The sequence below is a fragment of the Boleophthalmus pectinirostris genome, unplaced genomic scaffold (assembly GCF_026225935.1).
Source record: "Boleophthalmus pectinirostris isolate CB_2022bp ecotype Guang Dong unplaced genomic scaffold, ASM2622593v1 HiC_scaffold_2, whole genome shotgun sequence".
Taxonomy (NCBI): domain Eukaryota; kingdom Metazoa; phylum Chordata; class Actinopteri; order Gobiiformes; family Gobiidae; genus Boleophthalmus; species Boleophthalmus pectinirostris.
In genome coordinates, this window is record NW_026571152.1 from 35891696 (window position 1) to 35919560 (window position 27865).

Sequence of the window (27865 nt, forward strand, 5' to 3'; positions counted from 1 at the left end):
GTTCCACACTCACACTAACAGGATCAGGCAATGGGCTGTGAACTCCGTGTGTTTGGTCCTGCCTCACTAAAGTAATGAGGGAGAAGAGAAGAGGTTATGACACTGGGGGCCGCGCACACCAGGAGCCACGCTGAAAGCTTTCTTTGTAATGACTGCTGCAGTTTCGGTTTTGTTTTGAAGACAGTGGACATACAATTAATCTAATACTAAAAAACACACATTAACAAAGACAAACAAAGCTGCCTGCTGTAGTTTAATGTACAGCTCTGGAAAAATAATAATAATAATAATAATAATAAGAGACCACTGCAAAATGATCCGTTTCTCTGATTTTACTACTTATAGTGTTGTTATATGTGTTTGAGTAAAATTAACCTTTTTATTTCATTCTTTATAATACTGACAACATTTCTCCCAAATTCCAAATAAAAATATTGTGCTTCAGAGCATTTATTTGCAGAACCAGGCCTAAACCAGAATGAAAAAAGGACTAAACCAGGACTAAACCAACCAGGACTAAACCAGGATGAAAATATGCCTAAACTAGGACTAAACCAAGACTAAGATGTCAAAATCAAATGTTTTAGGAAAAAAAAAAAAACTGGCTCCTAAAGGCTTAAGTGCAAAAAGTTGTTGTTTTTCTTATTTTAAGTGCAGCAAGATGCATTTTCATATTTGAACTACAAAAAGTCTTATTCTACTGGCAGATAATTTGACTTTTCAAATGAAATTTACTCAAATCACGATTAAACTTTCTTAACTTGGCGAGATATGTTTTTTGCAGTGTAGGTCTGATTTGCTGAGAACGTTTGTTTCATTATGATGTTAAAACAATGTTTCTGAGACCAGTGCTGGAAGAAAAACTCAGTTTTATTACTTAAGTAAAAGTACAAATACCAAAAAAAAAAAAAAAAAAAAAAAAAAAAAAGTATAGAGATGCAAATAGTATAAAGACATATCCTCCCGGGACCCAAAGAAAAAAATGTATTGGAATATACCACTGCAAAATGATCAGTTTCTCTGTGTTTGAGTAAAATGAACCTTTTTGTTTCATTCTTTATAATACTGACAACATTTCTCCCAAATTCCAAATAAAAATATTGTTCTTTAGAGCATTTATTTGCAGAACCAGGATGAAAATAGGACTAAACCAGGACTAAACCAGGATGAAAATACGTCTAATCTAGGTCTAAACCAGGAAAATTATCAGTTTCTCTGATTTTACTACTTACAGGTATGTGTTTGACTAAAATTAACCTTTTTGTTTCATTCTTTGTACTACTGACAACATTGCTTCCAAATTCCAAATAAAAATATTGTGATTTACAGCATTTATTTGCAGAACCAGGCCTAAACCAGGATGAAAATAGGACTAAACCAGGATGAAAATAGATCTAAACCAGGACTAATGACAAATGGTCAAAATGACAAAAAAGATTCAATGTTTTCAGACCTCAAATAATGCGAAGAAAACAAGGTCATATTCATTTTAAAACAACACAATACTAATATTTTAACTTAGTTCAGAAATCAGTATTTGGTGGAATAACCCTGATGACCGTCCATCTTCCTCTTGATCATGTTCCAGAGGTTTTCAGTGGGGTTCAGGTCTGGAGATTGAGAGGGTCTTGATCTGGTCGTCCTTCATCCTCACCTTGATTGACCCAGTTGTGCGGCGTTGAGCTTTGTCCTACTGGAAAAAAACAATCCTCAGAGTTGGGGAACATTGAGCAGAAGGAAGCAAGGTCTCTTTTTTTTTTTTTTCCAGAGCTGTACATATATTTTTTGTGATTTTCTAACTATTTGGAGGTAAATGAACACCTTAGCATTTCAATTTTGTTCATTTTATTTTTATTTACAATTTTGTCCCCTGTAATGGACACCGGGGACATTTTGGTGTTAAATCCATGTGGAGTTAACAACCAAACAAAAACAACTTTTCTGATAACCAACATCTCTGACAAGCTTCTACAGCCACGTCAAAAAAGTTTTTAGACTCCCTTTTAATGAATTAATTTAGTTTTAAATCATAGTGCAGCCACAAACTAACTCCTACTGAATTATTATTAATATTTTGCTGCTTTTGACACTGTCGATCATGGGATCCTCTTACAGAGACTAGAGGACTGGGTGGGCATCTCTGGTACTGTACTAAACTGGTTCAAGTCCTATCTAGAAGACAGGAAGTATTTTGTTGAAATTGGAAACTGTGTCTCAGATGACATGGCCCTGACCTGTGGGGTGCCTCAGGGGTCAATCCTGGGCCCCCTGTTGTTCAATCTCTACATGCTGCCATTAGGCCAGTTAATAAGCAGCAATAACGTGTCGTACCACAATTATGCAGACGACACTCAGATCTACGTCTCTCTGGCAGCAGGAGACTATGGACCAGTGGAGTCACTTGGTCACTGCATCCAACAGATCAGTGTGTGGATGCAAAACAACTTTCTCCAGCTAAACTCTGACAAGACTGAAGTCATAGTGTTTGGTCCACAGAAACAAAGGGACAGTGTCAGCAGTCACCTCCAGTCTCTCGCTCTAAAACCTTCAAATCAGGCAAGAAATCTAGGGGTAATAATGGACTCAGACTTGAACTTTAACAGCCACATCAAATCAATAACATCTGCAGCCTTTTACCATCTAAAAAACATAGCAAAAATCAAAGGTTTACTGTCTAAATCAGACTTGGAGAAACTTATCCATGCGTTTGTCTCCAGTAGGTTAGATACTGTAATGTTCTGCTCACTGGTCTCTCCAAACGAGCTGTGAGACGCTGCAGAACATCCAGAACATCCAGAACATCCAGAACGCTGCAGCTCGGGTCCTGACTCGAACTAGGAAGTACGAGCACATAAGTCCTGTGCTCAGGTCTCTGCACTGGCTCCTGTGCCTCAGAGACTTTAAAGCAGCTCTGCTTGTACAAGTGTCTCCATGGCCGAGCACCAAAGTCCATCTGTGACATGTTAGTGTCATATGAACATCTCACACTCTGAGGAGCTCAGGGACCGGCCTCCTGCTGGTGCCCAGAGTCACGACTAAACAAGGGGAGTCAGCGTTTCAGGTTCATGCAGCTAAAACCTGGAACAGTCTGAACATGTGAGACAGACTCTTCTGTGACGCTGTTTAAATCCAGGCTCAAAACATTTCTGTTTAACTGTGCAAATAACTGAAAGGTTTTCACTCCGCACTCTTCTCTCCAATTTATGTCCCTCTTTTTTTATTTTAATCTTTATAATTATTAGGGGTGTGCAAAAATATCGGAATATCGATATATCGTATTGTTTAATGTGATGATACAGTATCGATATCGTGGGCTGCTGTATCGATATATCACCAAGAGTATTTTTAGGTGTGTTTTACTAAATTATTTTGTTACAGCTACAGTTTTATTGCTTGTTTAGAGGAAAGAAACTCATTTATGTGACACATTTGACATTTTCACTGTTTTGATGGTTTTAAATGTTTGTGTTTCATATGAACTTTGGACAAGAAGTGGTTTAACAAAGTCTTTTAATATCACAGCCATGATTTAGTCTTTATTTTTTATTGAACCGTATCGAATCGATTTGAAATGTATCATATCGAATCGAAAGTGCATCGTATCGTGAGATGTATCGTATCGTGGCCTGTGTATCGTATCGGCAACTTCTTAATGATACCCAGCCCTAATAATGATTTATGTTTTGATTTGTTTTTATTATGATTCTTTTTGAAATGTATTTCTTATTCTGATTTTAAAGGCACTTTTGAAAATATCTTCTTCTTAAATAAATAAAAGTATTAAAGTACCTGTTTTAAAAATGTGCTTAAAAAGTAAAAAGTGAAAGTATTTTGTGCTTATTTTGAGGTCTTATAAAGCTTCAAATGTTGTGATTTTGATACAGATTTGTGCTGAATTTTGTTCACCAGAAACAACGAAATCAATATTTTTTCCCCAGCTGTTTTTATTTGTGTATTTTTGTTGCTCAAACTACAAACATGTTTTTATACTTTTCAGTCCAGTTCATAAATGTGATGAAGTAGAAAGTACAGATTCCCACTCTCAAAAGTAGCGCAGTAAAAGTAAAAAGTAAACAAAGTCTAGACAAGTTAAGACGACTTGAATTAAGAAAGTTTCATCATGATTTCAGTAAATTTCACTTGACAAGTAAAATGATCTACCAGTGGAACAAGACTTTTTGTAGTTAAAATATGAAAATACATCTTGCTGCACTTAAAATAAGAAAAACAAAAACTTTTTGCAATTAAACCTTTAGGAGCCAGTTTTTTTTTTCCCCCTAAAACATTTGATTTTGAAATCTTAATCCTGGTTTAGACCTAATTTAGATGTATTTTCATCCTGGTTTAGTCCTTGTTTAGTCCTATTTTTATTTTTGGTTTAGCCCTGGTTTAGTCCTGTTTTAATCCTGGTTCAGTCCTGGTTTAGTCCTAGTTTAGTCCTGGTTAAGTCCCAGTTTAGTCCTGGTTTAGTCCTGGTTCAGTCCTAGTTTAGTCCTGGTTTAGTCCTGGTTTGTCCTGTTAGTCCTTAGTCCTGGTTTAGTCCTGGTTTAGTCCTAGTTTAGTCCTTTAGTCCTGGTTTAGTCCTAGTTTTAGTTGGTTTAGTCCTGGTTTAGTCCTGGTTTAGTCCTAGTTTAGTCCTGGTTTAGTCCTGGTTTAGTCCTAGTTTAGTCCTGGTTTAGTCCTGAGTTTAGTCCTGGTTCAGTCCTGGTTTAGTCATAGTTTTATTTTGGTTTAGTCCTAGGTTAGTCCTGGTTCAGTCCTGGTTTAGTCCTAGTTTAGTCCTGGTTTAATCCTAGTTTAGTCCTGGTTTAGTCCTGGTTTAGTCCTGGTTTAGTCCCGGTTTAGTCCTAGTTTTATTTTGGTTTAGTCCTGGTTCAGTCCTGGTTTAGTCCGAGTTTAGTCCTGGTTTAGTCCTGGTTTAGTCCTAGTTTAGTCCTGGTTTAGTCCTAGTTTAGTCCTGGTTTAGTCCTGGTTCAGTCCTGGTTTAGTCCTAGTTTTATTTTGGTTTAGTCCTAGTTTAGTCCTGGTTTAGTCCGAGTTTAGTCCTTTTTTTAGTCCTGGTTTAGTCCTGGTTTAGTCCTAATTTAGTCCTGGTTTAGTCTTAGTCCTGGTTTAGTCCTAGTTTAGTTCCGTTTTAGTCCTGGTTTAGTCCTGGTTTAGTCCCAGTTTAGTCCCAGTTTAGTCCTGGTTCAGTCCTAGTTTAGTCCTGGTTTAGTCCTAGTTTAGTCCTGGTTTAGTCCTGGTTTAGTCCTGGTTCAGTCCAGGTTCAGCCCTGGTTCAGTCCTGGTTTAGTCCTAGTTTAGTCCTGGTTCAGTCCTGGTTTAGTCCTAGTTTTATTTTGGTTTAGTCCTGGTTCAGTCCTGGTTTAGTCCTGGTTTAGTCCTAGTTTAGTCCTGGTTTAGTCCTTAGTTTAGTCCTGGTTCAGTCCTGGTTTAGTCATAGTTTAATTTTGGTTTAGTCCTAGTTAGTCCTGGTTCAGTCCTGGTAGTCCTAGTTTAGTCCTGGTTTAGTCCTAGTTTAGTCCTGGTTTAGTCCTGGTTCAGTCCTGGTTCAGTCCTGGTTCAGTCTTGGTTCAGTCCTGGTTCAGTCCTGGTTTAGTCTTGGTTCAGTCCTGGTTTAGTCCTAGTTTTATTTTGGTTTAGTCCTGGTTCAGTCCTGGTTTAGTCCTGGTTTAGTCCGAGTTTAGTCCTGGTTTAGTCCTGGTTTAGTCCTAGTTTAGTCCTGAGTTTAGTCCTGGTTTAGTCCTATTTTTATTTGACTTGTCAAGTTGAATCGGCTCAAATAACGTCAAATATTTTTAATTTAAGTCATTTTAATTCACCTAGATATTGTTTTTTTTTTTTTCAGTGTACAGACAACATAAGCCGCACCATTGTCTCTGCTGTCACCCCCCGTCCCCCCCGTCCCCCCCGTCACCCCCCCGTCACCCCCGTCCCCCGTCCCCCCCCCCCCCCCGTCCCCCCCCCCCCCACCCCCGTCCCCTCCCATCAGCGCGCGTTTGGCTCCAGAGCAGTGCACTTTGGGTAAAATCATTAACAGACTCAACAGACAGGAGCCGCGGCGCATTTTGACACCGAGCCCCGTCCTGACGTAAACCAGCGCGACACCTGACGAGGAGAAAAGGTCACTCCACTCTTCAGACGGACAGGGCGCCGCAGATGGAGAACGCCACGGCTCCAAAATGGCTGCCTCCCGACGGCGCTGACGGACGCATGGCTGGAGCGTGGCCTTCGCGGAGCGGTGGGAGGAGTGGACTTCCTGCAGGAGCTGTCCCTTTCACTTCCTCCGGTCAGCTGACGAGCGGTGTCCTCTCGGATCTGGCATGACGGGGAGCACGCTAACTAGGCAAATCACATACGCTTAAGTGTTCGCACATAATCAAAATGACTGATGTCGGAGCCAGCGCAAGTTTAGGGAAACACAGAAACGCAGAAGGAACTCAGAGTGACGGGCAGGCAAGTTTAAAGAGCACAGATTATGCTTTTTTTTCTGATCTATGTGTTTGAAAATGTAGACCTGGAGTTATGTTTTCCGTCTGTAGTATCTGTACTTTACCTCTGTAGTATCTGTACTTTACCTGTGTAGTATCTGTACTTTACCTGTAAAACATCTGTACTTTGCCTCTGTAATATCTGTAATTTACCCCTGTAGTATTTGTGCTTTCTGTCTGTAGTAGTTGTACTTTCCCTCTGTAGTATCGGTGCTTTCCGTCTGTAGTATCTGTACTTTACCTGTGCAGTATCTGTACTTTACCTGTGCAGTATCTGTACTTTACCTGTGTAGTATCTGTACTTTACTCTGTAGTATCTGTACTTTACCTGTGTAGTATCTCTACTTTACCTGTGCAGTATCTGTACTTTACCTCTGTAGTATCTGTACTTTACCTGTGCAGTATCTGTACTTTACCTCTGTGTTATCTGTACTTTACCTGTGCAGTATCTGTACTTTACCTCTGTATTATCTGTACTTTACCTGTGCAGTATCTGTACTTTACCTGTGTAGTATCTGTACTTTACCTGTGTAGTATCTGTACTTTACCTCTGTAGTATCTGTACTTTACCTGTGCAGTATCTGTACTTTACCTGTGCAGTATCTGTACTTTACCTGTGCAGTATCTGTACTTTACCTGTGTAGTATCTGTACTTTACCTCTGTAGTATCTGTACTTTACCTGTGTAGTATCTGTACTTTACCTGTGCAGTATCTGTACTTTACCTCTGTATTATCTGTACTTTACCTAAGCAGTATTGTACTTTACCTCTGTGTATCTGTACTTTACCTGTGCAGTATCTGTACTTTACCTCTGTAATCTGTACTTTACCTTTCTAGTATCTGTACTTTACCTCTGTAGTATCTGTAGTATCTGTACTTTACCTCTGTAGTATCTTACTTTACCTGTGCAGTATCTGTACTTTACCTTTATGTAGTATCTGTACTTTTACCTCTGTCAGTATCTGTACTTTACCTCTGTAGTATCTGTACTTTACCTCTGTATCTGTACTTTACCTGTAGTATTGTACTTTACTCTGTAGTATCTGTACTTTACCTCTGTAGTATCTGTACTTTACCTGTGCAGTATCTGTACTTTACCTCAGTATCTGTACTTTACCTCTGTAAGTATCTGTACTTTACCTCTGTAGTATCTGTACTTTACCTTTACTGTTACCTGCAGTATCTGTACTTTACCTCTGTAGTATCTGTACTTTACCTGTGCAGTTTCTGTAGTATCTGTACTTTACCTGTGCAGTATCTGTACTTTACCTCTGTAGTATCTGTACTTTACCTGTGCAGTATCTTTACTTTACCTCTGTAGTATCTGTACTTTACCTGTGTAGTATCTGTACTTTACCTCTGTGTATCTGTACTTTACTCTGTAGTATCTGTACTTTACCTGTGCAGTATCTGTACTTTACCTGTGCAGTATCTGTACTTTACCTCTGTAGTATCTGTACTTTACCTGTGCAGTATCTGTACTTTACCTGTGCAGTATCTGTACTTTACCTCTGTAGTATCTGTACTTTACCTGTGCAGTATCTGTACTTTACCTCTGTAGTATCTGTACTTTACCTGTGTAGTATCTGTACTTTACCTCTGTAGTATCTGTACTTTACCTCTGTAGTATCTGTACTTTACCTGTGCAGTATCTGTACTTTACCTCTGTAGTATCTGTACTTTACCTGTGCAGTATCTGTACTTTACCTCTGTAGTATCTGTACTTTACCTCTGTAGTATCTGTACTTTACCTGTGCAGTATCTGTACTTACCTCTGTTGTATCTGTACTTTACCTGTGCAGTATCTGTACTTTACCTCTGTAGTATCTGTACTTTACCTCTGTAGTATCTGTACTTTACCTGTGCATCTGTATCTGTATTTACTTTACCTCTGCAGTATCTGTACTTTACCTCTGTAGTATCTGTACTTTACCTGTGCAGTATCTGTACTTTACCTCTGTAGTATCTGTACTTTACCTGTGCAGTATCTGTACTTTACCTCTGTAGTATCTGTACTTTACCTGTGCAGTATCTGTACTTTACCTCTGTAGTATCTGTACTTTACCTGTGTAGTATCTGTACTTTACCTCTGTAGTATCTGTACTTTACCTGTGTAGTATCTGTACTTTACCTCTGTAGTATCTGTACTTTTCTGTAGTATCTGTCTTTACCTGTGCAGTATCTGTACTTTACCTGTGCAGTATCTGTACTTTACCTCTGTATTATCTGTACTTTACCTGTGTAGTATCTGTACTTTACCTGTGCAGTATCTGTACTTTACCTCTGTGTAGTATCTGTACTTTACCTGTGCAGTATCTGTACTTTACCTGTGTAGTATCTGTACTTTACCTCTGTAGTATCTGTACTTTACCTCTGTAGTATCTGTACTTTACCTGTGCAGTATCTGTACTTTACCTGTGCAGTATCTGTACTTTACCTCTGTAGTATCTGTACTTTACCTCTGTAGTATCTGTACTTTACCTGTGCAGTATCTGTACTTTACCTCTGTAGTATCTGTACTTTACCTGTGCAGTATCTTTACTTTACCTCTGTGTAGTATCTGTACTTTACCTGTGTAGTATCTGTACTTTACTGTACTCTGTAGTATCTGTACTTTACCTGTGTAGTATCTGTACTTTACCTGTGCAGTATCTGTACTTTACCTCTGTAGTATCTGTACTTTACCTGTGCAGTATCTGTACTTTACCTCTGTAGTATCTGTACTTTACCTCTGTAGTATCTGTACTTTACCTGTGCAGTATCTGTACTTTACCTCTGCAGTATCTGTACTTTACCTGTGTAGTATCTGTACTTTACCTCTGTTGTATCTTACTTTACCTGTGCAGTATCTGTACTTTACCTCTGTAGTATCTGTACTTTACCTCTGTAGTATCTGTACTTTACCTGTGCAGTATCTGTACTTTACCTCTGTAGTATCTGTACTTTACCTGTGTAGTATCTGTACTTTACCTCTGTGCAGTATCTGTACTTTACCTCTGTGTGTATCTGTACTTTACCTGTGCAGTATCTGTACTTTACCTCTGTAGTATCTGTACTTTACCTGTGCAGTATCTGTACTACTTACCTCTGTAGTATCTGTACTTTACCTCTGTGTAGTTATCTGTACTTTACCTGTGTAGTATCTGTACTTTACCTGTGTAGTATCTGTACTTTACTCTGTAGTATCTGTACTTTACCTCTGTAGTATCTGTACTTTACTGTGCAGTATCTGTACTTTACCTGTGTAGTATCTGTACTTTACCTGTGCAGTATCTGTACTTTACCTGTGTAGTATCTGTACTTTACCTGTGAGTATCTGTACTTTACCTGTGTGTATCTGTGCTTTACCTCTGTATTATCTGTACTTTACCTGTTAGTATCTGTACTTTACCTGTGCAGTATCTGTACTTTTACCTGTGTATATCTGTACTTTACCTCTGTATTATCTGTACTTTACCTGTGCAGTATCTGTACTTTACCTGTGCAGTATCTGTACTTTACCTGTGCAGTATCTTTACTTTACCTGTGCAGTATCTGTACTTTACCTGTGTAGTATCTGTACTTTACCTGTGGAGTATCTTTACTGTACTTTACCTGTGTTGTATCTGTGCTTTACCTGTGCAGTATCTGTACTTTACCTCTGTAGTATCTGTACTTTACCTCTGTAGTATCTGTACTTTACCTGTGCAGTATCTGTACCTGTTTACCTCTGTATTATCTGTACTTTACCTGTGCAGTATCTGTACTTTACCTGTGCAGTATCTGTACTTTACCTCTGTAGTATCTGTACTTTACCTGTGCAGTATCTGTACTTTACCTCTGTAGTATCTGTACTTTACCTCTGCAGTATCTGTACTTTACCTCTGTAGTATCTGTACTTTACCTCTGCAGTATCTGTACTTTACCTCTGTAGTATCTGTACTTTACCTGTGCAGTATCTGTACTTTACCTCTGTAGTATCTGTACTTTACCTTTTCTGCACTTTACAACTTTTCTGATGACCAAACATCTCTGACAAGCTTCTACAGTCACGTCAAAAAGTTTTTAGACTCCCTTTTAATGAATTAATTTTGTTTTAAATCATAGTGCAGCCACAAACTAACTCCTACTGAGTTATTATTAATATTATTATTATTTTTTGGACATGATCGACCCTATAATCCCCCAGCACGATTTTAGGCAGAGGAACCCAGTCACCTCATTAAGTCTCTATCTCAAAACACTTAAAAGATCGACTAGTTAACTCAAAGTCCACTATAAAGGACACAAATGAATGAGCCGGGTCTCAGGAGGACAAGTATCACATGAAAAAAATCTTCTTAAATAAAAGTATTAAAGTACCTGTTTAAAAAGTTAAAAAGTGAAAGTATTTTGTGCTTATTTTGAGGTCTTATAAGGCTTCAAATGTTGTGATTTTGATACAGATTTGTGCTGAATTTTGTTCACAACACAAATTCTGTGCATCACGTTCATTAGAATTATTTCGATGATTTTTGACCTGGAATTGTTGATTTCTACTGAACTAAACCTTAGAGGAAAATCCCGCACACCGTCTTACTTGCAAAATGTGAGATTTATTCAGTGTTGGGAAGGTTACTTTAAAAATGTTTTCCCCTACAGATTACAGATTACAGACTCCAAAACGTAGTTTGTAACGTAATCCATTAAATTACTTAAAGTGAGTAATGTAATCTGAATACTTTGGATTACTTGATTTGCCGTATTAAAAATATTATTGATAGAAGAGGAGGAGACACATCCACGCAGCATGGTTTAGTCCTGTTAAATCCTGTTTTAGTCCTGGTTTAGACCTGGTTTAGACCTGGTTTAGATCTAGTTTAGACCTGGTTTAGATCTAGTTTAGACCTAGTTTAGACCTGGTTTTAGTCCTGGTTTAGATCTAGTTTAGACCTGGTTTTAGTCCTGGTTTAGTCCTGGTTTTAGACCTGGTTTTAGATCAGTTTTAGATCTGTTTTAGATCTGTTTTGGACCTGTTTTAGAGCTGGTTTAGTCCTGGTTTAGTCCTGGTTTAGACCTGTTCTAGTCCTGATTTAATCCTGGTTTAGTCCTGTTTTAGTCCTGATTGTAGACCTGGTTTTAGACCTGGTTTAGCTGAAGTTTAGACTTGGTTCCGGCAATGATTGGAATTACAACAACAAACAAACAAACAAACAAAAAACTAAAGAAAAAACCAAAGGGGATATAGCTCAAAATGTGAAAATAGGAAAATACCTCCGTGTAATCCATTTATTTCAATAAAGTAACTGTAATCCAATTACCACTCACTGAAACAGGAACTGTCACTGAATACAGTTACTCATAATTTGTACTCTGATTACGTAACTGCAGTACATGTAATCTGTTACTCCCCAACCCTGGATGTATTAGGACACACAGTACAATGTTTCGGCACTAGGCCTTGTTTTGCCAGATGATATGATATGATATATATACTGTATGTCCTAATAAATATCACATTTTGCAAGTAAGACGGTGTGAAGGATTTTTCTCTCTGTTCTTGGGCTGCTCCCCGTCACAAGTTACTGATGTGCAATGTTCTCATTCTTTTATACTGAACTAAAGCTAAAGGCAGCTAAGTAACTATGTGATAACTATGACATCACAAGGTAGAACAGACCATTTTGAGCTTTGGAGATGTAGACAGACTAAAGAGTCTGAAGAGAGAAATAAAGAGTTAGTCAAACATGTGTGAATGGAAGAAAACACAACTCCAGGTCTGTTTTTGATGATGTAACAACTTTGTAACATGACTTACAACGCACAAGTGTCAATTTTGCATAATATAGAGGCATAAAGAACAAAATCATAGGAGAGCAGTGGCTCAGTTGGAGTGTCTGATCACAGATCTGAAGGTTGTTGGTTCAAATCCCACTTTCAACGTAAAACGTCATTGGTCAAATCCACTGACCCACAGGTTGGCAGTGTGATTCCAGCTTCCACAGATGAATACTGTCTTTGGGCAAGATACTTAATCATGTTTCCCAAAACTTTTTTTCTGGGAACCCATATTTTAAAAGTCATAAATCTTCACTACAAGTCAGTAGACATTACTGTATATTGAACTGTATATTGAAGACCTACATGCAAATTCAGTCAAGGCGACCAAAAAAAAAAACCTCTTGTGACCCACATGAGGGTCGCGACCCAGTCTTTGGGGGAAAAATGATTTAACCCACCTCACCCCCAGTGTCTGGATACTCTCATACTCTGGTGTATGAATGTGTGTGTGAACGGACGAGTGGTTCCTTGATGTAAAGAGCTTTGAGTGTCTTGAAGGTGGAAAAGCACTGTATATAAATGTCCATCCATTTTCTTCCGCTTATCCGGGGCCGGGTCGCGGGGGCAGCAGTCTAAGCAGGGACTCCCAGACTTCCATCACCCCAGACACGTCCTCCAGCTCCTCCGGGGGGACCCCGAGGCGTTCCCAGGCCAGCCGAGAGACATAGTCCCGGTGGGACATGCCCGGAACACCTCCCAAGGGGCGAACCCAGGAGGCATCCAGAACAGAAGCCCGAGCCACCTCAACTGCTCCTCTTGACGTGGAGGAGCAGCGGCTCTACTCAGAGCTCCTCCCGTGTGACTGAGCTCCTCACCCTATCTCTAAGTGAGCACCCAGCCACCCTTCAGTTACTATCACTAATTATTACGTAATATTTTTTGTACATCTAATTGTCACTACAAGAAAACACTACACCTTGCTGTATGAAAGTGAGTGTGAGTGAGCTGTATTACTGATCTTTTTACTTTGCACCTTTTGACCTTCAAGGCACTCGAAGCTCATTACATCAAGGAACCACTCATCCATTCACACACACATTCATACATCAGTGCACACAGACACTAGGGGTGAGGTGGGTTAAATGTCTTGCCCAAGGACACAACAGAAAGGACTCCACCACTGCCAACACTCTGCAAACTGAGCTACTGTTGCCCTAGAATGACTGCCAGGCTTAAGTCAGCCTATGAGCAACTGTAAGAATAGAATATTGTACCTCAATAAGGACTTCAGTCACATTTTCACACTTTTTCCTTCATTCAGAACCATCTTTTGCACTGAAAGACTGAATGTATTTTTATATTACGTTACATAACTCATAACTTTGACGTACTGCTGTGAATCCAGCAGAAACATCGTCCGTTTTACAGTTTTATTTTGCAGTTTTTACGACGCGTACATGTGGATTTGACTCTCGAGTGAGGATCTCCCGTTTGGTTTGCTTCGTCGTATTTGCGGTTATGACAACGGCGGCGTTAATAGGCCCTGCACACAGAGGCAGAGCGGAGAGGCCCTCAGACCGAGCAGGAGGCTGAAGCTCACATCGGTCCCCGGGGGCCCATTAAGACACTGTTCTGAGGCCTGTGACATGTGACTAGATCAGTGTTCTTCAGTCTCATCCACTCCGCTGCGAGAGTCAATAAACACGTCACCTACACACACACTCGCACACACGCACACAACCTCTACACACACACACAGCCTCTGGGGTAACTCCAGATTAGTTCATTTAAGCGTCTTTGATTCTCTCTCCTTGGAGGTGCACAGTTTACGCTCTAATGAGGATGTCAGCGCCGGTGCATATGTGCAGACCTTTTCACTGGACATTTTGAAGCTGCGTGTTCTGATCTAGTTGGTTAAACAGGTGAGTATTTTAGAGGTAGTTATTATGTGAGAAACAGAGCCAGGCCTGTTGGGATCATTACTGCATCGACTTATCGTTCTATATATAAAAACTGGAACAATATGCAGCATTTTGAGGCTCAATATTTAACGTATGTGCAATTTATTTTCTTTTTTCTACTTTCTGTTGTAATACAATGCAAGATTTGAGCTGTAAAAGGTTGAAAAAAACAACTTCTACTGCTAATTACTGATACATGTATTTGTTGAGGCTCAGGCCTTTTAAAGAGTCCATATTACCGTGTTTTTAGGACTATAAGGTGCACTAAAAATCCTTTAATTTTCTCAAAAATTGACAGTGTGTTTTATGTATTAATCCTGGTTGTATTTACTGACCTTGAACTGATTTTATGTGGTACACAGCGCATCTAAAATCTGTGAAAATGTTTTAGTACGACTTTGGTAAACTACGAAGCCGCACCGTTTGATGAATTGATGGAGTTAGTCCAACAGAAGGTGGCCGTATCAGCGCACAAGGAGCGAGCTGTTTTTTTCAGCGCTTATAGTTTATGTAAATTAGCCATGTGACTTAAAGTTTTGTTTCTGTAAAACATAAACAAATGTGCACAAAGCTGCATTAAACACATTATTACTCAATGTGTGTTTGAGTCCTCCTTGTAAGAAATAAAAAAAAAAACTTTAATTGTCCACCCACATTCACATTCATAATCCACATTCACCAAGACAGGAAGGCAACGCTGCCACGATCTGCCAGTGGATCGTGGATGCCTAGGTTACGGGATCAGTCTCAAGTGTCGTCCGTTTGTTTCGCTTAATGCGCCTGATAATCCTGTGCAATTTATGTATGAAACTAGACCAGAGAATTCAACATTATTGATATTGCGCCTTATAATCCGAAAAATACGGTTCACTATTTATAACTAATATAAGTTATAATGTCGTTTCCTCCTCACAAACAAACCTTTTGTTGTGTTTTGTTTTTTTCTCGCACACAAATCCTGCATATTTAGACTGAGCTGTTCTCTCAGACAGAAAACACTCTGTTCCACCTTATGATGTCATGTAGTAATACAGGTGCTCCACTGTGTTTTTAAACTCTATGCATCTTCTCTAGAATCATAATTTAAATTCTTTTATGAAAACAAAAAGTAAAAGGTAGCTGTTAACTTGAAAACTACCACTTCATGACATCACAAGGTGGAACAGCATTTTGAGCTTTAGAAATGTAAACACACTAATAATAAAGAGTTACTAAATCATGTGTGAATGAAACAAAACACAACACACACACACACAGGTATGTTTTCGATGAAGAAACAAGATTATAACATGGCTTAAATCAGTGGTGTCAAACATATGGCCCGGGGGCTGGATCCGGCCCTCCAAGACCTTTAATCTGGCTCTCAGCTGATTTTCTACTACAATATTTTAATTATATTTTCTATTAAAATATTGGTAATTGTCTGCGCCACTTAGGATACCCGCGTCTCCAGCGTCTCTGTACGTGGCTCCTCCCATCAGAGCAGCACAAATGAAGACTTGTCTCTTTCCAAACGCTCTTAAAGGACGATCGTTTTGACTGTTGACCGTGACACCCTCATCAGAAAAATGTCAAAAATGAGAAAAGCGGACGCCAAGTGCAGGATTTTCCAAGCAAAATGGACTTATTCTTATTTGCATAAAAGTTAAAACATTGTGTTGAAATTGCATTTTTACCTCCGCCAAGGAGGTTATGTTTTGCCGGCGTTTGTCTGTTTGTTTGTTTGTCTTTTAGCAACATAACTCAAAAAGTTATGGACCGATTTTGATGAAATTTTCAGGATTTGTTGGAAATGTGAAAAGGAAGAAATGATTTCATTTTGGGGGTGATCCAGAAGAAATCCTGGATTCTGGATCACTTTGAAATTTTAGTAAACATTGTGGTCAATGGGGCCAAATATTTCTCAATATCTCAATTAATTATTGACCAAACCCCATGAAATTTGACTCAGGGATGGACAATCGGATCCTCTTTCATATTCCAAATTGAAAGATACGACACAAATATTGATGGAAAACACAATTAATATGAGGGGGACTGTAGTCCTTGGCGGAGGTCTGCGCTCTCTGAGTGCTTTTCTAGTTCTTAAAGTTTCTGGTTGTTCATAATATTATAATATTTTGTAAAAGAAAGAGTTCATCAGTTTAAAAAGATTTATGTAATAGATTTGATTTCTCTGCACAAGTATTTGAACTTATTGCTATTTTTGGGGTTTATATGCCACTAGTTTTCTGATCCGGCCCCTTTGGGATGAAAGTCGGTTGGATACGGCTCCCGAACCAAAATGAGTTTGACACCCCTGGTTTAAACAGTGAATTGTGTGTAATATTGGACCTTTAATGATACTGTCTTTTTAAAATGGTTCACTTGGATTAACCTTCTTTATTATTATTCTATCAGTGGCATAAAATTGTTTCAGTGTTCTTGTTTATCTCAGTAGATCTTGGTAGCGATACATCGTGCTTCAGTTTTTTTTATCGTGACAAGTCTAAGCACAGCTAATGGGACAGAAAACCATGTGAGGAGCTCGTTTTCCCTTCCCCGTGTTTCTGATGTCGCGGTGGCAATGAGCGGGGCCAAACTTTGAAAGTCAAGCGGTCCTTTACCCATCCCTGCTCTGACCTTTCTGCGCGGCTGCCCTGTATTCACTGCTGTCAGGCCCAGTTTGTCAGGAGCCATCCGTCTCTGTCCACCTCCGCCCACCTCCCCAAATCCCTCTCGACCCATTAGGAAACAGGATCCGGGGAGCAGGCTACGGGGGCCCTTCTTTCTCCTGCCTCTGCCCTGGTCTCTGCACAGCGCACGGCTCATCCAGATACCCCAGAGAGACACCGCGGAGCTGCCTTTCCTGCCTATATATATACACACACGCCATCCAGTATGAGGAGAAAGCATCAACACAGCACTCCTGTCTGAAGATGGGCCCTGGGGAGAACCTCGGAGGAGCTGGGACACAGAGACGGTGGCTTCACGGAGAATTTCACGCTCATGTTTACCTCAAATGACTCCAACGTGCTTCTTAACCTCAGTAGGGTTTTCTGATCTGTACAGTCACACACAGACCTGGAGTTGTGTTTTGTTTCATGTTGAACACACAGATCCTGCATGTTTAGACTGTGTTCTACTCTCAAACGGAAAACACGCTGTTCCACCTTGTGATGTCAGGTGATAATACATGAAGTGCTCCACTGTGTTTAAAACTCCATACAGCATCACGAGAATAGTTTGGATATTTTCCGCCCGGGAATTGCCGATCTCTACTGCACAAAAAGTAAAAAGGAGCTGTTAAAGGGACAGTCCGGAATTTTGGACATAGGACCTCATTTCCTAGTGAGCCAGAGTGTTGGAGACATGTGGAGACACTTTTTTAAAATATTCCATCCAGTTCTTGTATTTGCAGAGGTCGCTGGTGCTAGGCTAGTGCATGTCAATGGCCATAGTTATCCTGCCTCTAAAAACAGTCTTACCCACTCCACAAAACACCCGAAACAAATCTATTATTACACCAGACTGTCAATATAAATGTCTGTGTTGATAGAATAATGTTTGAAATAAAACTAACCTTGTATCGCATGAATCGTCGCATGTTGAGGGACTATTTTCTCATATATCAGTCCGCCGCTGCCAAACTTTCTATCAGGAAGTACAACTCATTACTGCTCAGACATAAATCCTTCAAATGCAAGGTTGGCTGAGACCGGGACCAGACCGAGACCAGACCAAGACCAGGACCAGGGCCAGGACTGAGACCGGGACCAGACCAAGACCAGGACCAGGGCCAGGACTGAGACCGAGACCAGACCAGGACCAGGGCCAGGACCAGGGCCAGGGCCAGTACTAAGGCCGTGACCAGACCGGGACTGAGACCAGAACTGAGCCCGGTTTTGTCCTGGTTCAGTCCATATACGGCGCGAAAGTCCGGCACCGCACTTCAAGTCACAACGTCCGTTATCCGTGTTTTTTGTTGTTTTTTTTTGTTTGTTTGTTTTTCCATTGTTTATTTAAAGACTAAATCATTATCTGTTTTGGTTTTTGAGACAAATTCAAAGTCAAGTTGTCGTTTTTTCGTTTTCTTATTTTTGATTTTATTTTGAAAAACAAATGAACGAATGACACACGGAGGAAACAACATCATAACGCGCAGTAGCTTCGAAAATAAAGTATGATAAAGGACTTTTAAGGTTAACTTGAAGCAAGAACATTGAGAAAACAGAGCGATCCGGAAGAGATAATAGACGTATGGATGGAGAGATGCGGGAGGAGAGGAGAGGAGGAGAGACAGACAGAGGGAGGAGAGCCGTAGCATGTGATTAATGGACAGTTGCTAAACCAGGACTAAACCAGGACTAAACCAGGACTGAATCAGGACTGAGTGTCGGGATGGGCCCAGAGGTGCCCCTGTGTACACTGTCAGGTGATCAGAAATGAGACCTGGACCAGACCACGACCAGGACCAGGGCCAGGACTGAGACCGGGACCAAACCAGGGCCAGGACCAGGGCCAGGACAGAGACCGGGACCAGACCAAGACCAGACCAAGACCAGGACCAGGGCCAGGACTGAGACTGGGACCAGACCGAGACAAGACCAGGACCAGGGCCAGGACTGAGACCGGGACCAGACCAAGACCAGGGCCAGGGCCAGGGCCAGGACTGAGACCGGGACCAGACCGAGACCAGGGCCAGGGCCAGGGCCAGGGCCAGGACTGAGACCGGGACCAGACCAAGACCAGGACCAGGGCAAGGACTGAGACCGGGACCAGACCAAGACCAGGGCCAGGGCCAGGACCGAGACCAGGACCAGACTGAGACCAGGACCAGGGCCAGGAATGAAACCGGGACCAGACTGGACCAAGACCAGACCAGGACCAGGACCAGGGCCAGGACTGAGACCGGGACCAGACCAAGACCAGGATCCAGGTTTGCAGTTTGGCCAGGACTGAGACCGAATCATTATCTGTTTTGGTTTTTGAGACAAATAAGTCAAGTTGTCGTTTTTTCATTTTCTTATTTTTGATTTTATTTTGAAAAACAAATGAACGAATGACACACGGAGGAAACAACATCATAACGCGCAGTAGCTTCGGAAAATAAAGTATGATAAAGGACTTTTAAGGTTAACTTGAAGCAAGAACATTGAGAAAACAGAGCGATCCGAAGAGATAATAGACGTATGGATGGAGAGATGCGGGAGGAGAGGAGAGGAGGAGAGACAGACAGAGGGAGGAGAGCCGTAGCATGTGATTAATGGACAGTTGCTAAACCAGGACTAAACCAGGACTAAACCAGGACTAAACCAGGACTGAACCAGGACTGAACCAGGACTGAGTGTCGGGATGGGCCCAGAGGTGCCCCTGTGTACACTGTCAGGTGATCAGAAATGAGACCTGGACCAGACCACGACCAGGACCAGGACTAGGCCCAGGGCCAGGGCCAGGACTGAGACCAGGACCAGGACTGAGACCGGCACCAGACCAAGACCAGGATCAGGACCAGGGCCAGGACTGAAACCGGGACCAGACCAGGACCAGGACCAGGGCCAGTACTAAGGCCGTGACCAGACCGGGACTGAGACCAGAACTGAGCCCGGTTTTGTCCTGATTCAGTCCATATACGGCGCGAAAGTCAAGTCACAACGTCCGTTATCCATGTTTTTTTTTTTGTTTGTTTGTTTGTTTTTCCATTGTTTATTTAAAGACTAAATCATTATCTGTTTTGGTTTTTGAGACAAATAAGTCAAGTTGTCGTTTTTTCGTTTTCTTGTTTTTGATTTTATTTTGAAAAACAAATGAACGAATGACACACGGAGGAAACAACATCATAACGCGCAGTAGCTTCGAAAATGAAGTATGATAAAGGGCTTTTAAGGTTAACTTGAAGCAAGAACATTGAGAAAACAGAGCGATCCGAAGAGATAATAGACGTATGGATGGAGAGATGCGGGAGGAGAGGAGAGGAGGAGAGACAGACAGAGGGAGGAGAGCCGTAGCATGTGATTAATGGACAGTTGCTAAACCAGGACTAAACCAGGACTAAACCAGGACTAAACCAGGACTAAACCAGGACTGAACCAGGACTAAACCAGGACTGAACCAGGACTGAGTGTCGGGATGGGCCCAGAGGTGCCCCTGTGTACACTGTCAGGTGATCAGAAATGAGACCTGGACCAGACCACGACCAGGACCAGGGCCAGGACAGAGACCGGGACCAGACCGAGACCAGACCAAGACCAGGACCAGGACCAGGGCCAGGACCAGGGCCAGGACTGAGACTGGGACCAGACCGAGACAAGACCAGGACCAGGACCAGGATCAGGGCCAGGACTGAGACTGGGACCAGACCAGGACCAGGGCAGGGCCAGGACTGAGACCGAGACCAGACCAGGACCAGGGCCAGGTCCAGGGCAAGGACTGAGACCAGGACCAGACTGAGACCAGGACCAGGGCCAGGACTGAGACCGGGACCAGACCAGGACCAGGACCAGGGCCAGTACTAAGGCCGTGACCAGACCGGGACTGAGACCAGAACTGAGCCCGGTTTTGTCCTGATTCAGTCCATATACGGCGCGAAAGTCAAGTCACAACGTCCGTTATCCATGTTTTTTTTTTTGTTTGTTTGTTTGTTTTTCCATTGTTTATTTAAAGACTAAATCGAAAAGCGAATCATTATCTGTTTTGGTTTTTGAGACAAATAAGTCAAGTTGTCGTTTTTTCGTTTTCTTATTTTTGATTTTATTTTGAAAAACAAATGAACGAATGACACACGGAGGAAACAACATCATAACGCGCAGTAGCTTCGGAAAATAAAGTATGATAAAGGGCTTTTAAGGTTAACTTGAAGCAAGAACATTGAGAAAACAGAGCGATCCGAAGAGATAATAGACGTATGGATGGAGAGATGCGGGAGGAGAGGAGAGGAGGAGAGACAGACAGAGGGAGGAGAGCCGTAGCATGTGATTAATGGACAGTTGCTAGTGGGGAGGTTGAGGCAGACTGGGAGAGAGCAGAGTGACAGTAATAAAGTGAAGCTCCCTCCCATTCATCTCCCTCAGCCCATCTCCGCCTGACTGCCGGGGCTGGACGCGCTCCTGACTAATGCCACGCTCCACATGCGGGCACCAGACGCCAGCGCCACACACAGGGCTATTGGCGTAACGGCGGCGCTCGTGGCCCGCCGTCGCCGCCCGCCTCGCCTCAATCACTCACGGGGCGCTGATGGTTGTCACGGAGATCAACACTACCTCATCGCGCTTTATGGCTCCTAAATCACGCGGCGTATCTGACTCATCTGGAGTGAAAGAGTCGCCGTCGCGCGTTAACAGCGGGTCAGGCGTGTCGCGGAGAGCGGCCGAGGGGGACTCTCGTGAACTTTGACCTTGGGGAAGGACTGGGCTTTGTAGTTTTGTTTTTTTTTGTCAAAGCTTTGGGCTTTGCTGAGCTCGTGCTTTTCCTAGAAGATACTAAACCGATATTTGTTCTTTTATGTGAGGTTGTATCGCAAAAACTAAAATCTAGCCAAGTTAAAATGACTTGAATTCACAAAGTTTAATCCGTGTATCATTCGTTCATTTGTTTTTCAAAATAAAACCAAAAATAAGAAAACGAAAAAAAGCAACAGTTTTCTTCATTATTTGTCTCCAAAACCAAAATGAAAAAAATGGATAAAGATTCGGGACCCGGGACCAGACCGGGACCAAGAGACTGAGACCAGACCGAGACAGACCGGGACCAGACCGAGACGGAGACCAGACTGGGGTCAGACCAGGACCAGAGCGGGACTGAGACCGAAAGCAGACCAGGACCAGGCCGGGACCAAACTGGGACCAGACCGAAACTGAGATCATAACTGAGATTGGGACCAGACCGGGACCAAGACCAGGCCGGGACCAGACCAGGACCACACTGAGACCGAGACTGAGACCAGACCGAGACCAGACCGGGACCAGACCGAGACTGAGACCAGACTGAGGTCAGACCGGGACCAACCGAGACTGAGACCAGACTGGGGTCAGACCGGGACCAGAGCGGGACTGAGACCGAAAGCAGACCAGGACCAGGCCGGGACCAAACTGGGACCAGACCGAAACTGAGATCATAACTGAGATTGGGACCAGACCGGGACCAAGACCAGGCCGGGACCAGACCAGGACCACACTGAGACTGGGACTGGGACTGAGCCCGAGACCAGGGGGGGACCAGACCGGAGGCTCAGAGCCCACTGCAGGACCGGTGCTCAAAGCTGAGGCTCGGAGTCAAAGCTCGGAGTCCACTCTGGTCCCAGTCTGGTCCTGGTGTGGTCCCGGACCTGGATCAGTCCTGGTTTAACATGAACCAGCTCCAACACGACAGAAGCACAGAACAGACTCACCATCAGCATAACACCCCCGTCACAGAAAGAACACTCACACTCTACTGAGTCGTGTCCTTTAGTCCGACAGAAGCTGAACCGAACAAGGAGCGAGCTGTTTTTTGAGCGCTCAGTTTATGCAAATGAGCCATGTGGTTTTAAGTTTCGTTTCTGTAAAACATATGCTCAAAGCTGTGTGGATAGGGCAGGCTTGCAGACGCAGAAACGACGTGTGTGGACGCAAATCGTTTCTGATACGGTGAGTCATGTAAACATAACCTTAATTGGAACTACAACAGGAGAGATGATTTGTGCTGTTAAACAAAGTCTCTCACACATAAAACTACAGTCACAAGCTAGAAAAACTGTTTGATTTTTGTTGAAAATCAAGTACCTAAGGACAAGATCATGAACTTCCGTACTGATCACAGACTCCTTAAAATGTGTTTGAATTAGAGCGATTAGACGTTCCTATTTACTGCGACAGTCCCAGTTTTGAGCCGTGTCCTCTGTCCCAGCAGATTTATCCAAAACCACTGATTTGTCCCAGTTTTATACAAAAAAATATCCCAAGTGTCCCTATTTTTGACCAATCTGATCCCTGCACACACTAAAAAAACACATAAATTGTCTTTTTTTTAGGTAAAATACAGAAAAGCTGCTTAAAAATGACCAAAACACAAAGAAAATGTGACTATACTGACTCACTTTAGTGCCGAGAACAGAACAATTCTTCTTAATTCTGCACTCGTTTCACAATTTTACCAACCAACCCAAACCAGAGATGTCCAAGTTTTTTATTTTGAAAATCTCGTCATTTGGTGTGTTTTTTTTTTTTTTTTTTTGAGTTTTCAGACAATCTTAAAACATTTTGACAGTGTTTGCTCATGTGTGTATTGTGTCACCGTGGTAACTCCTAAATATTCCACCACTGGAGATACATGTAGAACCCCCCCTGCTGTGGTGTCACGTCAGGAAACTTCACAAGTCTGCAACACTTTTGGCTTTTTTGTGTGATTAATTTAGCGAGCACACAAAACTTTGATAAATGAGACCACGTATTCTTCAACCAGCGAGAAAAGAACTTCACAAACCGCCTGATGTTGATTACAAATCTGGCCCAAATATTAGCCCAGTGGAAATGAACACCAAAACTCTGATGTTTGTCCGGGGGCGTTAGCAGTGCTTTCCTGTTCACCTGCTGCGCCGCTAGATCTAAAATACTGACTTTTTTTGGCAAGACAAAGCTTCATTTAGATCTAAAATTATAACAAAAACACATCCAGGTTTTCCTTTTCCTTTCTGTTGACTCATCAGCAGCACTTTTCTTCACCCAAACACAGTTAAGCCAAACAGTCACTTTGTGTTAGTGGTTAGACTCGCAAATGTAGATTTTTTTAACAATATATTTTTTCACAATCAGGTTAATGTTAGGAGAACCAGGGTTAGGTTTAAGAATGTTTCTGAACTTTAATATTTGCTAGAATTACATCTGCTGAGTAGGAAACTAATTCCTTACCATGGGTGGAAAGTAATTTGTACATTTTTTAAGTATTTTTTTTTTAAATATATAATTTTACTTTTACTTAAAGGTTGTATAGAGGATTTTCCAAGGAACGAGAAATCCAGCGACTGTTTGTCCTTTTTCAAATGTTGCGCATGAGTGAACCACCCCCCTCCCCTACAGCTCCACGTAAAACCCTCCTCCCTGCCTCCTTTAACCAGAAACAGGTTTGTTTACAGCCGGTGCTGCACATGACTTGTAAACAACTAACTACGTTGGTTAGGCAGACGGAGAAGTGAGGAGGCGGGGGGATGGGGGCGCGGACATTTCGTTCGCGGACGAGAAGTGAGGAGCAGGGAGAGAGGAGGACAGGAGCAGGAAAGGGTGCAGAGAAGGTTGCGGAGATTCCGTGTGAATGAACTAGTACACACGTAGCAGCAAGGGACTCTTTCTTTGCCTTGAAAATTACGTTTTCAGACATAGGATATCGCTTTCGTGTCCTGAAAAACGTTTGTAGCTTCTTGGAAATAAAGTACGTTTTCATAATAAGCAGAAGTTTCCTGTCCAGGAGTAATTTGTGGACCAGTGCGTCAGTCTTTAGACCCTGCGTCTGCTTCAGTTGCGCCATCGCTGGAATGAATCTTCAAGAATCACCTTAGTTTGGCTTCGCTGCTTTTCCCCTTGTCTTCTTCTTTCAGTGACCTCAAAAATGGACTTTCTTTTGCGGCGAACTGCTCCTGGATTCTTGTCGCCATTGCAACAAACTTGTGCGAACTGCGAGGAAGACATAGGTCAAAAAAAAGCCGCTAAGAACTGTTGCGTTGGTGGAGTAAACAGCGTCTGTGCGTCTTGCGTCTGTGGACTGCGTGACAGTCGTACGTAACCACGTACCGGCGGCGCAGGCAAGTCAGTTACGCTAGAGAACGTAGGGAGTTTGATTGACAGCCTGTCAGCTCACAGATAACGAGGCAGTGTCGTTATCTATTGGCGAATGTTTAGCCCCACCACGTCCAGAGTTGATGAATTTTTATTCTCTTTTTTTTGGTCATCATAATTACAAGGCTACTGCACCTCTATAATGCTATCATTGATAATTTGAAACAAAAAAAAACAAAAAAACATTTTGACCCAAGTATTTTGCTTCATTACACTGGAACCCACCCTCATTACTGGGTAAAATCAGACTGATAGAGAGAGAAACAAAAATTGGTTGTTGTATGAATTGTTGTTCTACTACAAACTTTGAACATCAACTATAGTATCCAGTGGACGGAATATTCTGGAGGGCATGGCACTTTTTCATTTCCTATATCAGTGTGTAACATTTTTGTTTTGCGTCCTTTGATTTTGGTTGAATTTTCTTTTGTTTTTATTGTACTGTTGTGAGTTGGACCATATAATTCTGAATTTGTTTAATTGTAAATTAGTTTAATTTGTTATGCAGTTAAAGTTCTAAGTTCTATAAAGTTCTATAAAAAGAAGGAATGGCTCAGTGTCGGTAAGTGTTAGTGAGCTCAGTTGTCTTTAAAATGTACAAAGTTTGGACTGTATCACCAAAAAATTGATTAAAACAATTTGTGCTGGATTAAATTTATGACTCATCTTTTTTTACATCAAATAATTGAAAGTAACTAAGTAACTTTTACTCAAATTACATTTTAAATGAAGTACTTTTTTAGTTTTACTGGAGTAGATTTTTAGATGCTTACTTTTACTTTTACTTGAATAAGAATTAAGCAAAGTAAAGACTTTTCAGTACTTTTGCCACCTCTACTCCTTCCTTGGAAAAAAAGCATACTGCAGTTACCGTAAATTCCAGACTATAAGCCGCTACTTTTTTCTCACACTTTGAACCCTGTGGCGAATAAAACAATGCGGTGAATATATGGATGGATTCTTTATTTGGCACATTGTCCATTCATATATGCGGTCTATGGTTTGGTTAACACATGGATCTAGGGTTCACATGAAGTTGCTACACTAGCTTGCAATATTGTCAGTGCACTCAAATAGTTTATCGCCGTGTTATAAAATAAGTTATGATGCTAAATGAACATTAGTGAGGGGGATACGTCTTACCCGTGCGCGTAAATGACGAGAAGAAACGTGTCAAACTTCAGTAGCCGGACGTCCACTCAGACCTGATCAGCACACCTATCCCCGCTCCAGAGAGAGTCGGAAATCTGCTGAAATCCTCCAAGACACTGACATGATCCAGACAGGACAGAGGCTCTTTCTGCAGGAGACATGCGCAGTAGAGCGAGGAGAAAGACGGGGATGATTTGTTTTAAGGTATCAGGTATTTTGAGCTTCATACACACACCCTCCTCGTGGAAAGCGCACGAAAAAATGCAGATGATGCAGCTTTTAAGTGAACGCCGATTGATGTGACTCTTGAAAAAAGAAACAGAGCTGCTCCACGTGAGCTCGGCATCGATGAGTCGATGGTGAGATTTTGGCGACGGCAGCGTGACGAACTGACTCGATGCAAAAAGACGACAAAAACTTTCAGAGGTGATAAAAACAGAACTTGGAAACGTTCTTGAAGATGTGGACACCAAATTTAGTTGGTGCAGCTTTTTATTCAGGTGCCCTCAATAGTCCGGAAAATACGGTAATTAGCTTTGACTGATATGGAGCACAAAGTCACACCCCTGGACGAATTGTAGAGAATTTAGGGAGTCACTTTTTGAACGGGAAAACGTCTTCAAAATGTCGAAACCTACAGAATTCCTGCTGGATCCCATGTTAATGAGATCATAATACCTCTTACCGCGTGGTCGCAGACAGACCCGTGTACCTGCGCCGTGCTGTGACCTTCCCCCCGGCCGCCTAATCACATGCACGTCCCACGGCGGCGCTCATTACCCCGTCCTGACTCCTGCGGGTCACATGTCCGCACCTCACCTCCGTCACACGCCCTGCTCTCCGCGACTCCACCTCTGCTCGCCGAAACTCACCCCTCGCTCTGTGTAATTACAATACATTACACACGGCCCGCAGAAAATGAGACCAGCCTAAATAAGATTCATCCTCCCGGGACTGTGAACTAAAGCAACCCCGCGTAACCTTGCAGAGCCCTCACCTTCCCCAACCCCCACGTCTCTATTTCTGAATGCATATTATATTATTAGCCTGGCCTTACTTATGCGCCGGTGACTCTGTCGTGTAGTGGAAAAACACGTACGTCCTGTCAATCATCAGATCATTTTTGCGCTGTTTCCTTCCGACTTCTTGTGTATATAGCTGAGATATTCTTATTACTTATTTCAATTTTATTTTTACTTGTACGTATACATTTTTACGATGGAGTATAAGGGTCAGATAAAAAAAAAAAAAATGCTGGCACTACGAGAATAAAGTCGTAACATTTTCACATTAAAGTTGTAATATTATGAGAATAAAGTCAAAGCCAGAAAAAGTCGTAATTTTACGAGCATAAAGTCATAATTTTACGAGAATAAAGTCAAAGTTAAAATAAAGTCGTAATATTATGAGAATAAAGTTATAATATTACGAGAATGAAGTCGTAATAAAATCAAAGTCAAAGTGAAAAGTGCGGCAGAAGAAGAACCTTGTTTTTCAATATAAAACTAAAAATAAGAAAAGGAACAACAATTTTCTTCATTATTTGCGCCTCCGGACTGAACCAGGACTAAACCAGGACTAAACGAGGTCCGAGACCAGACCGGGACTGAGACCAGAAGTTAGACAAGGACTGAGTCAGGGACCAAGACTGAGACCGGGATCAGACAAGAACTGAAAATGGTTTGGTCCTGGTTCAGTCTTGGTTCAGTCCATATGCCGCATCGCATTTTAAAGTCAC